The following is a 10,747-nucleotide window of genomic DNA, read 5'->3' as shown; positions in this document are numbered from 1 at the left end:
CATGATCATGGTGTCTCCCCTGCCAGGTAAGTATGAGTTGGAAGCGTCACTCTAGCAGCCCCCGGCCAGGGGAACATCTCTTCCTGATTATGGAGGGGCTTTCTGGGTGCTTGCTGGCTGGTCAACTAGCCTCAATCAGAGCTTTTCCACGCTCATCATGTCGCCGCCGCCGCCCTTTGAACAGGAACTGTCTGTACCTGGGGAGGAGGCCTCTGAAATGTCTTCATGGACGCCAGGGCTATCAGGCAGTCTTCCCAGGCGACACTGCAGCAGCAGCAGCACCTAAATTTGCATAGAGGAGGGGCGGAAATGAAGTGTTCAGACCACACACACACACACAATGCAGATTTCCTTCTGAGAAACGAGGGCCTGCTGCGAAGGGATATGGAAGCATGCAGCATCGAAGAGATACATGGGATGGATCCAGGACAACAAGTGGGGAACAGCAGTGCTGAATTATTGTAGAAGGCCGCAGAAACACCTGAGAAAAGAAACAGCAGGGAAATAAAGAAACATGCAACGTATGTTTTTGTTGCTGCTTGTTTTTCTTCTTTCTTCAAATCTATCTTTAACCAGGAAAAATCAGGGGAAAGCGCGAACGCAGTCCCCACTACCACAAATTATGCAGTCGAGTTTCCCGCATTTGGGGAAATCGCAGGGGTCAGCACAGCCGGAGTGCAATGGCCGAGCCTCGCCCTGGGAGAACCACTTCATGATCATGGTTGTCTCCCCTGCCAGGTAAGTATGAGTTGGAAGCGTCACTCTAGCAGCCCCCGGCCAGGGGGAACATCTCTTCCTGGTTATGGAGGGGCTTTCTGGGGTGCTTGCTGGCTGGTCAACTAGCCTCAATCAGAGCTTTTCCACGCTCGTCGCCGCCGCCGCCACTTTTGAACAGGAAACTGTCTGTACCTGGGGAGGAGGCCCTCTGAAATGTCTTCATGGACGCCAGGGCTATCAGGCAGTCTTCCCAGGCGACACTGCAGCAGCAGCACATAAATTTGCATAGAGGAGGGGCGGAAATGAAGTGTTCAGACACACACACACACACACACACACAATGCAGATTTCCTTCTGAGAAACGAGGCCTGCTGCGAAGGGATATGGAAGCATGCAGCATCGAAGAGATACATGGGATGGATCCAGGACAACAAGTGGGGAACAGCAGTGATGAATTATTGTAGAAGGCGCAGCAGAAACACCTGAGAAAAGAAACAGCAGGGAAATAAAGAAACACGGCAAAGTATGTTTTTGTTGCTGCTTGTTTTTCTTCTTTCTTCAAATCTATCTTTCAACCAGGAATAATCAGGGGAAAGCGCGAACGCAGTCCCCCACTACCACAAATTATGCAGTCGAGTTTCCCGCATTTGGGGAAATCGCAGGGGTCAGCACAGCCGGAGTGCAATGGCCGAGCCTCGCCCTGGGAGAACCACTTTCATGATCATGGTGTCTCCCCTGCCAGGTAAGTATGAGTTGGAAGCGTCACTCTAGCAGCCCCCGGTCAGGGGAACATCTCTTCCTGGTTATGGAGGGGCATTCTGGTGCTTGCTGGCTGGTCAACTAGCCCCTCAATCAGAGCTTTTCCCACGCTCGTCGCGCCGCCACTTTTGAACAGAAACTGTCTGTACCCCTGGGGAGGAGGGCCTCTGAAATGTTCTTCATGGACGCCAGGGCTATCAGGCATTCTGCCCCGGCGACACTGCAGCAGCAGCACATAAATTTGCATAGAGGAGGAGCCGAAATGAAGTGTTCAGACACACACACACACACACACACACACACACAATGCAGCTTTCCTATGCAGAAAACGAGGCCTGCTGCGAAGGATATGGAAAGCATGCAGCATCGAAGAGATACATGGGATGGATCCAGGACAACAAGTGGGGAACAGCAGTGATGAATTATTGTAGAAGGCCGCAGAAACACCTGAGAAAAGAAACAGAGGGAAATAAAGAAACACGGCAAAGTATGTTTTTTGTTGCTGCTTGTTTTTCTTCTTTCTTCAAATCTATCTTTCAACCAGGAAAATCAGGGGAAAGCGCGAACGCAGTCCCCCCACTACCACAAATTATGCAGTCGAGTTTCCCGCATTTGGGATATCGCAGGGGTCAGCACAGCCGGAGTGCAATGGCGAGCCTCGCCCGGAGAACCACCTTCATGATCATGGTGTCTCCCCTGCCAGGTAAGTATGAGTTGGAAGCGTCACTCTAGCAGCCCCCGGTCAGGGGAACATCTCTTCCTGTTATGGAGGGGCTTTACTGGGTGCTTGCTGGCTGGTCAACTAGCCTCAATCAGAGCTTTTCCACGCTCGTCGCCGCCGCCACTTTGAACAGGAAACTGTCGACCTGGGGAGGAGGCCTCTGAAATGTCTCATGGACGCCAGGGCTATCAGGCAGTCTTCCCAGGCGACACTGCAGCAGCCGCAGCACATAAATTTGCATAGAGGAGGGCGGAATGAAGTGTTCAGACACACACACACACACACACACACACACACAATGCAGATTTCCTTCTGAGAAACGAGGCCTGCTGCGAAGGGATATGGAAGCATGCAGCATCGAAGAGATACATGGGATGATCCAGGACAACAAGTGGGGAACAGCAGTGATGAATTATTGTAGAAGGCCGCAGAAACACCTGAGAAAAGAAACAGCAGGGAAATAAAGAAACACGGCAAAGTAAGTTTTTGTTGCTGCTTGTTTTTCTTCTTTCTTCAAATCTATCTTTCAACCAGGAAAAATCAGGGGAAAGCGCGAACGCAGTCCCCCACTACCACAAATTTGCAGTCGAGTTTCCCGCATTTGGGGAAATCGCAGGGGTCAGCACAGCCGGAGTGCAATGGCCGAGCCTCGCCCTGGGAGAACCACCTTCATGATCATGGTGTCTCCCCTGCCAGGTAAGTATGAGTTGGAAGCGTCACTCTAGCAGCCCCCCGGTCAGGGGAACATCTCTTCCTGGTTATGGAGGGGCTTTCTGGGTGCTTGCTGGCTGGTCAACTAGCCTCAATCAGAGCTTTTCCACGCTCGTCGCCGCCGCCACTTTGAACAGGAAACTGTCTGTACCTGGGGAGGAGGCCTCTGAAATGTCTTCATGGACGCCAGGGCTATCAGGCAGTCTTCCCAGGCGACACTGCAGCAGCAAGCACATAAATTTGCATAGAGGAGGGGCGGAAATGAAGTGTTCAGACACACACACACACACACACACACACACACAATGCAGATTTCCTTCTGAGAAACGAGGCCTGCTGCGAAGGGATATGGAAGCATGCAGCATCGAAGAGATACATGGGATGGATCCAGGACAACAAGTGGGGAACAGCAGTGATGAATTATTGTAGAAGGCCGCAGAAACACCTGAGAAAAGAAACAGCAGGGACATAAAGAAACACGGCAAAGTATGTTTTTGTTGCTGCTTGTTTTTCTTCTTTCTTCAAATCTATCTTTCAACCAGGAAAAATCAGGGGAAAGCGCGAACGCAGTCCCCCACTACCACAAATTATGCAGTCGAGTTTCCCGCATTTGGGGAAATCGCAGGGGTCAGCACAGCGGAGTGCAAATGGCCGAGCCTCGCCCTGGGAGAACCACCTTCATGATCATGGTGTCTCCCCTGCCAGGTAAGTATGAGTTGGAAGCGTCACTCTAGCAGCCCCGGTCAGGGGAACATCTCTTCCTGGTTATGGAGGGGCTTTCTGGGTGCTTGCTGGCTGGTCAACTAGCCTCAATCAGAGCTTTTCCACGCTCGTCGCCGCCGCCACTTTTGAACAGGAACTGTCTGTACCTGGGGAGGAGGCCCTCTGAAATGTCTTCATGGACGCCAGGGCTATCAGGCAGTCTTCCCAGGCGACACTGCAGCAGCGCAGCACATAAATTTGCATAGAGGAGGGGCGGAAATGAAGTGTTCAGACACACACACACAACACCACACACACACACAATGCAGATTTCCTTCTGAGAAACGAGGCCTGCTGCGAAGGGATATGGAAGCATGCAGCATCGAAGAGATACATGGGAAGGATCCAGGACAACAAGTGGGGAACAGCAGTGATGAATTATTGTAGAAGGCCGCAGAAACACCTGAGAAAAGAAACAGCAGGAACTAAAGAAACACGGCAAAGTATGTTTTTGTTGCTGCTTGTTTTTCTTCTTTCTTCAAATCTATCTTTCAACAGGAAAAATCAGGGGAAAGCGCGAACGCAGTCCCCCACTACCCACAATTATGCAGTCGAGTTTCCGCATTTGGGGAAATCGCAGGGGTCAGCACAGGCCGGAGTGCAATGGCCGAGCCTCGCCCTGGGAGAACCACCTTCATGATCATGGTGTCTCCCTGCCAGGTAAGTATGAGTTGGAAGCGTCACTCTAGCAGCCCCGGTCAGGGGAACTCTCTTCCTGGTTATGGAGGGGCTTTCTGGGTGCTTGCTGGCTGGTCAACTAGCCTCAATCAGCGCTTTTCCACGCTCGTCGCCGCCGCCACTTTTGAACAGGAAACTGTCTGTACCTGGGGAGGAGGCCTCTGAAATGTTCTTCATGGACGCCAGGGCTATCAGGCAGTCTTCCCCAGGCGACACTGCCAGCAGCAGCACATAAATTTGCATAGAGGAGGGGCGGACTGCACGAGTTCAGACACACACAACACCCACACACACACACCCAATGCAGATTTCCTTCTGAGAAACGAGGCCTGCTAGGAAGGGATATGGAAGCATGCCGCATCGAAGAGATACTTGGGATGGATCCAGGACAACAAGAGGGGAACAGCAGTGATGAATTATTGTAGAAGGCCGCAGAAACACCTAGAGAAAAGAAACAGCAGGGAATAAAGAACCACGGCAAAGTATGTTTTTTGTTGCTGCTTGTTTTTCTTCTTTCTTCAAATCTATCTTTCAACCAGGAAAATCAGGGGAAAGCGCGAACGCAGTCCCCCACTACCACAAAATATGCAGTCGAGTTTCCCGCATTTGGGGAAATCGCAGGGGTCAGCACAGCCGGAGTGCAATGGCCGAGCCTCGCCCTGGGAGAACCACCTTTTTTTTTTTTTTTTTTTTTTTTTTTTTTTTTTTTTTTTTTTGAAAAGCCTATGGCGTGTGAACACACCCAAAAAACTCCACCCGGTGCAGAAAAAATGTGCACACACATAAAGAGTGTTCACAAAAACGTGCAGACGGGTGCAACGTCAAGTGGTCCCTCCTGTGAAGAGGGACCCCATAACCCTGATCCCCCGGGGCGTTAGGCTCCAGACGGGGACTGAGGTACTGTGTCCGAGCAAACCGAAGCCGACACGGACCCAACTTCCTCGGAGGGACTGCCGAAACAGAACCCTCCCAGTACTAGGTGGGGCTCCCCCGAAGAGGAGACCCCATGAGAGCAGGCGAACTAAGCCAGAAGGCCATGTCCACCCACTCCCAAGACGTTCAGGGCTGGCCCGAGGACCCGCACCCTACTAATCACACAGTGACAAAACGTGCACAACAAAAAAAGACAAAAAAGTGACAAACCACAGCTTAAATAAAATAAAGTGGGGGAAGGGATAGAGGAGAGGAGAGTGAAAGAAGTGGCCACTTGAGGTGAAACAATGACCAGGCCTCCGGCCAGGAATAAAAATTCCTCCGGACCTCAGCCAAAAGGGCCCGGGCCCAGGAGGCAGGTGCTAAAAAAAGCGTGTATCTTGGTGCAGTGACCGTGGTATCCTTCAATCAATGTGTCCCTCACACACAGTGATCTTCAGATACCCCTGGACTGCCACTCAGGGGCACATGCACATAGGCTTTTCGTCCATATCCGACCCCCCCCGACTGGCCAGTGCAGCCCCTCCACCCCCGTCAGCTAGAGAGCCCTTCAAGGTTTTCTTGGGGAGAAATGCCGCTCCAGGTAGCAGCCTCCACCCAATACTAGCCCTCCCAGCCCTCCGTCCAACCCAGCGGAATTTGCATGGTTCTACCCGTCTTACCACAGGCATTACCAGCTCCTCCAACCCGGATCGCTGACAGGGATAGACATACACCAGCCGCCAGAAGGCCAGACTAGAACTCGGCAAAAAAGACCAAGACCAAGCGCAGTACCCATCCCCACCAGGAGCACCTTCCAGATGGCTCAGACTCAACCATGGGCCGGCCCCAGTATTCTGTCGAGCAGCACAGCGTAGTCCCTGCTGAAAATCCTTCCAGGTGCAATGACGTCATTGGATTGCATCCACCCTCCCCATGTAGGAGGTGCTTCAGCGCTCCGCTGACAACTGATGAGGACAGATACCACACCCAGTCCTAGCCAAAAGGCCGAGAAGCGGCAGGAAGACAACCACGATCAGCACAGCCTAGAGTGTGCAATAGCTGTGCCTCGCCCTGGGAGAACCACCTTCATGATCATGGTGTCCCCTGCCAGGTAAGTATGAGTTGGAAGCGTCACTCTAGCAGCCCCCGGTCAGGGGAACATCTCTTCCTGGTTATGGAGGGGCTTTCTGGGTGCTTGCTGGCTGGTCAACTAGCCTCAATCAGAGCTTTCCACGCTCGTCGCCCGCCGCCACTTTTGAACAGGAAACTGTCTGTACCTGGGGAGGAGGCCTCTGAAATGTCTTCAGGGATGCCAGGGCTATCAGGCAGTCTTCCCAGGCCGACACTGGCAGCAGCACATAAATTTGCATAGCGGAGGCGGCGGAAATGAAGTGTTCAGACACCCCCACACCCACATCCCACCCCACACACAATGCAGATTTCCTTCTGAGAAACGAGGCCTGCTGCGAAGAGATATGGAAGCATGCAGCATCGAACGAGATACATGGGATGGATCCAGGACAACAAGTGGCGGAACAGCGTGCTGAACTATTGTAGATGGCTGCAGAACACCTGAGAAAAGAAACAGCAGGGGAATAAAGAAACACGGCCAAAGTCTGTTGTTGATGCTGCGTTGTGTTGTGCTGATCTGCTTCTTTTCTTCAAATCTATCTTTCACCAGGAAAATCAGGGGAAAGCGCGAACGCAAGTCCCCCACTACCACAAATTATGCAGTCGAGTTTCCCGCATTTGGGGAAATCGCAGGGGTCAGCACAGCCGGAGTGCAATGGCCGAGCCTCGCCCTGGGGAACCGCCTTCATGATCATGGTGTCTCCCCTGCCAGGTAAGTATGAGTTGGAATCATCACTCTAGCAGCCCCCGGTCAGGGGAACACTCTCTCCTGGTTATGGAGGGGCTTTCTGGGTGCTTGCTGGCTGGTCAACTAGCCTCAATCAGAGCTATTCCACGCTCGTCGGCCGCGCCGCCACTTTTGAACAGGAAACTGTCTGTACCTGGGGAGGAGGCCTCTGAAATGTCTTCAGGACGCCAGGGCTATCAGACAGTCTTCCCGGACGACACTGCAGCAGCACATATATTTGCATAGAGGGGCGGAAATGAAGTGTTCAGGACACAATGCAGATTTCCTTCTGAGAAACGAGGCCTGCTGCGTAGAGATATGGAAGCATTGCTGCATCGAACGAGATACATGGGATGGATCCAGGACAACAAGTGGCGAACGTGCTGAATATTGTAGAAGGCTGCAGAAACACCTGAGAAAAGAAACAGCAGGGAAGAAAGAAACACGGCAAAGTCTGTGTTGCTGTGCTGCTGTTGTTGTTGTTGCTGCTGCTGCTTCTGCTTCTTTTTCTTCAAATCTATCTTTTACCAGGAATAATCAGGGGAAAGCGCGAACGCAGTCCCCCACTACCACAAATTATGCAGTCGAGTTTCCCGCATTTGGGGAAATCGCAGGGGTCAGCACAGCCGGAGTGCAATGGCCGAGCCTCGCCCTGGGAGAACCGCCTTCATGATCATGGTGTCTCCCCTGCCAGGTAAGTATGAGTTGGAATCATCACTCTAGCAGCCCCCGGTCAGGGGAACATCTCTTCCTGGTTATGGAGGGGCTTTCTGGGTGCTTGCTGGCTGGTCAACTAGCCTCAATCAGAGCTATTCCACGCTCGTCGCCGCCGCCGCCACTTTTGAACAGGAAACTGTCTGTACCTGGGGAGGAGGCTCTGAAATGTCTTCAGGATGCCAGGGCTATCAGACAGTCTTCCCGGACGACACTGCAGCAGCACATATATTTGCATAGAGGGCGGAAATGAAGTGTTCAGACACAATGCAGATTTCCTTCTGAGAAACGAGGCCTGCTGCGTAGAGATATGAAGCATGCAGCATCGAACGAAGAGATACATGGGATGGATCCAGGACAACAAGTGGCGACGTGCTGAACTATTGTAGAAGGCTGCAGAAACACCTGAGAAAAGAAACAGCAGGGGAAGAAAGAAACACGGCAAAGTCTGTTGTTGCTGCTGCTGTTGTTGTTGTTGCTGCTGCTTCTGCTTCTTTTTCTTCAAATCTATCTTTTACCAGGAATAATCAGGGGAAAGCGCGAACGCAGTCCCCCACTACCACAAATTATGCAGTCGAGTTTCCCGCATTTGGGGAAATCGCAGGGGTCAGCACAGCCGGAGTGCAATGGCCGAGCCTCGCCCTGGGAGAACCGCCTTCATGATCATGGTGTCTCCCCTGCCAGGTAAGTATGAGTTGGAATCATCACTCTAGCAGCCCCCGGTCAGGGGAACATCTCTTCCTGGTTATGGAGGGGCTTTCTGGGTGCTTGCTGGCTGGTCAACTAGCCTCAATCAGAGCTATTCCACGCTCGTCGCCGCCGCCGCCGCCACTTTTGAACAGGAAACTGTCTGTACCTGGGGAGGAGGCCTCTGAAATGTCTTCAGGATGCCAGGGCTATCAGACAGTCTTCCCGGACGACACTGCAGCAGCACATATATTTGCATAGAGGGGCGGAAATGAAGTGTTCAGACACAATGCAGATTTCCTTCTGAGAAACGAGGCCTGCTGCGTAGAGATATGGAAGCATGCAGCATCGAACGAAGAGATACATGGGATGGATCCAGGACAACAAGTGGCGAACGTGCTGAACTATTGTAGAAGGCTGCAGAAACACCTGAGAAAAGAAACAGCAGGGGAAGAAAGAAACACGGCAAAGTCTGTTGTTGCTGCTGCTGCTGTTGTTGTTGTTGCTGCTGCTTCTGCTTCTTTTTCTTCAAATCTATCTTTTACCAGGAATAATCAGGGGAAAGCGCGAACGCAGTCCCCCACTACCACAAATTATGCAGTCGAGTTTCCCGCATTTGGGGAAATCGCAGGGGTCAGCACAGCCGGAGTGCAATGGCCGAGCCTCGCCCTGGGAGAACCGCCTTCATGATCATGGTGTCTCCCCTGCCAGGTAAGTATGAGTTGGAATCATCACTCTAGCAGCCCCCGGTCAGGGGAACATCTCTTCCTGGTTATGGAGGGGCTTTCTGGGTGCTTGCTGGCTGGTCAACTAGCCTCAATCAGAGCTATTCCACGCTCGTCGCCGCCGCCGCCACTTTTGAACAGGAAACTGTCTGTACCGGGGAGGAGGCCTCTGAAATGTCTTCAGGATGCCAGGGCTATCAGACAGTCTTCCCGGACGACACTGCAGCAGCACATATATTTGCATAGAGGGGCGGAAATGAAGTGTTCAGACACAATGCAGATTTCCTTCTGAGAAACGAGGCCTGCTGCGTAGAGATATGGAAGCATGCAGCATCGAACGAAGAGATACATGGGATGGATCCAGGACAACAAGTGGCGAACGTGCTGAACTATTGTAGAAGGCTGCAGAAACACCTGAGAAAAGAAACAGCAGGGGAAGAAAGAAACACGGCAAAGTCTGTTGTTGCTGCTGCTGCTGCTGCTGCTGCTGTTGTTGCTGCTGCTGCTTCTGCTTCTTTTTCTTCAAATCTATCTTTTACCAGGAATAATCAGGGGAAAGCGCGAACGCAGTCCCCCACTACCACAAATTATGCAGTCGAGTTTCCCGCATTTGGGGAAATCGCAGGGGTCAGCACAGCCGGAGTGCAATGGCCGAGCCTCGCCCTGGGAGAACCGCCTTCATGATCATGGTGTCTCCCCTGCCAGGTAAGTATGAGTTGGAATCATCACTCTAGCAGCCCCCGGTCAGGGGAACATCTCTTCCTGGTTATGGAGGGGCTTTCTGGGTGCTTGCTGGCTGGTCAACTAGCCTCAATCAGAGCTATTCCACGCTCGTCGCCGCCGCCGCCACTTTTGAACAGGAAACTGTCTGTACCTGGGGAGGAGGCCTCTGAAATGTCTTCAGGATGCAGGGCTATCAGACAGTCTTCCCGGACGACACTGCAGCAGCACATATATTTGCATAGAGGGCGGAAATGAAGTGTTCAGACACAATGCAGATTTCCTTCTGAGAAACGAGGCCTGCTGCGTAGAGATATGGAAGCATGCAGCATCGAACGAAGAGATACATGGGATGGATCCAGGACAACAAGTGGCGAACGTGCTGAACTATTGTAGAAGGCTGCAGAAACACCTGAGAAAAGAAACAGCAGGGGAAGAAAGAAACACGGCAAAGTCTGTTGTTGCTGCTGCTGCTGCTGCTGCTGCTGCTGTTGTTGTTGTTGCTGCTGCTGCTTCTGCTTCTTTTTCTTCAAATCTATCTTTTACCAGGAATAATCAGGGGAAAGCGCGAACGCAGTCCCCCACTACCACAAATTATGCAGTCGAGTTTCCCGCATTTGGGGAAATCGCAGGGGTCAGCACAGCCGGAGTGCAATGGCCGAGCCTCGCCCTGGGAGAACCGCCTTCATGATCATGGTGTCTCCCCTGCCAGGTAAGTATGAGTTGGAATCATCACTCTAGCAGCCCCCGGTCAGGGGAACATCTCTTCCTGGTTATGGA

General features: G+C 52.2%; 13 non-coding genes and 1 pseudogene across 13 annotated transcripts; all 14 read right to left on the bottom strand.

Moving 5' to 3' along the window:
• Positions 1-584: 584 nt before the first annotated feature.
• On the bottom strand, positions 585-746 carry LOC120925598. The gene has a single exon (XR_005746845.1). It is a non-coding gene; the product is annotated as a U1 spliceosomal RNA (small nuclear RNA).
• Positions 747-1,303: 557 nt separating this feature from the next.
• LOC120925532 lies at positions 1,304-1,467 on the bottom strand. Its single transcript, XR_005746785.1, has one exon. It is a non-coding gene; the product is annotated as a U1 spliceosomal RNA (small nuclear RNA).
• A 559-nt stretch (positions 1,468-2,026) lies between these two features.
• Positions 2,027-2,187, bottom strand: LOC120925599. The gene has a single exon (XR_005746846.1). It is a non-coding gene; the product is annotated as a U1 spliceosomal RNA (small nuclear RNA).
• A 551-nt stretch (positions 2,188-2,738) lies between these two features.
• LOC120925591 lies at positions 2,739-2,901 on the bottom strand. Its single transcript, XR_005746839.1, has one exon. It is a non-coding gene; the product is annotated as a U1 spliceosomal RNA (small nuclear RNA).
• Positions 2,902-3,457: 556 nt separating this feature from the next.
• Positions 3,458-3,621, bottom strand: LOC120925597. The gene has a single exon (XR_005746844.1). It is a non-coding gene; the product is annotated as a U1 spliceosomal RNA (small nuclear RNA).
• A 554-nt stretch (positions 3,622-4,175) lies between these two features.
• On the bottom strand, positions 4,176-4,338 carry LOC120925600. Its single transcript, XR_005746847.1, has one exon. It is a non-coding gene; the product is annotated as a U1 spliceosomal RNA (small nuclear RNA).
• Positions 4,339-4,893: 555 nt separating this feature from the next.
• On the bottom strand, positions 4,894-5,031 carry LOC120925622 (annotated as a pseudogene).
• A 1,195-nt stretch (positions 5,032-6,226) lies between these two features.
• Positions 6,227-6,382, bottom strand: LOC120925716. Its single transcript, XR_005746919.1, has one exon. It is a non-coding gene; the product is annotated as a U1 spliceosomal RNA (small nuclear RNA).
• Positions 6,383-6,950: 568 nt separating this feature from the next.
• Positions 6,951-7,114, bottom strand: LOC120925596. Its single transcript, XR_005746843.1, has one exon. It is a non-coding gene; the product is annotated as a U1 spliceosomal RNA (small nuclear RNA).
• A 545-nt stretch (positions 7,115-7,659) lies between these two features.
• Positions 7,660-7,823, bottom strand: LOC120925542. The gene has a single exon (XR_005746793.1). It is a non-coding gene; the product is annotated as a U1 spliceosomal RNA (small nuclear RNA).
• A 540-nt stretch (positions 7,824-8,363) lies between these two features.
• On the bottom strand, positions 8,364-8,527 carry LOC120925540. Its single transcript, XR_005746792.1, has one exon. It is a non-coding gene; the product is annotated as a U1 spliceosomal RNA (small nuclear RNA).
• A 550-nt stretch (positions 8,528-9,077) lies between these two features.
• On the bottom strand, positions 9,078-9,241 carry LOC120925539. Its single transcript, XR_005746791.1, has one exon. It is a non-coding gene; the product is annotated as a U1 spliceosomal RNA (small nuclear RNA).
• A 555-nt stretch (positions 9,242-9,796) lies between these two features.
• On the bottom strand, positions 9,797-9,960 carry LOC120925538. The gene has a single exon (XR_005746790.1). It is a non-coding gene; the product is annotated as a U1 spliceosomal RNA (small nuclear RNA).
• A 563-nt stretch (positions 9,961-10,523) lies between these two features.
• On the bottom strand, positions 10,524-10,687 carry LOC120925537. The gene has a single exon (XR_005746789.1). It is a non-coding gene; the product is annotated as a U1 spliceosomal RNA (small nuclear RNA).
• Between the last annotated feature and the right edge of the window lie 60 nt (positions 10,688-10,747).

The sequence above is a fragment of the Rana temporaria genome, chromosome 1 (assembly GCF_905171775.1).
Source record: "Rana temporaria chromosome 1, aRanTem1.1, whole genome shotgun sequence".
Lineage (NCBI taxonomy): Eukaryota > Metazoa > Chordata > Amphibia > Anura > Ranidae > Rana > Rana temporaria.
The sequence above is the reverse complement of the archived record's forward strand: the minus strand, read 5'-3'. Positions and strand labels throughout refer to the sequence as shown.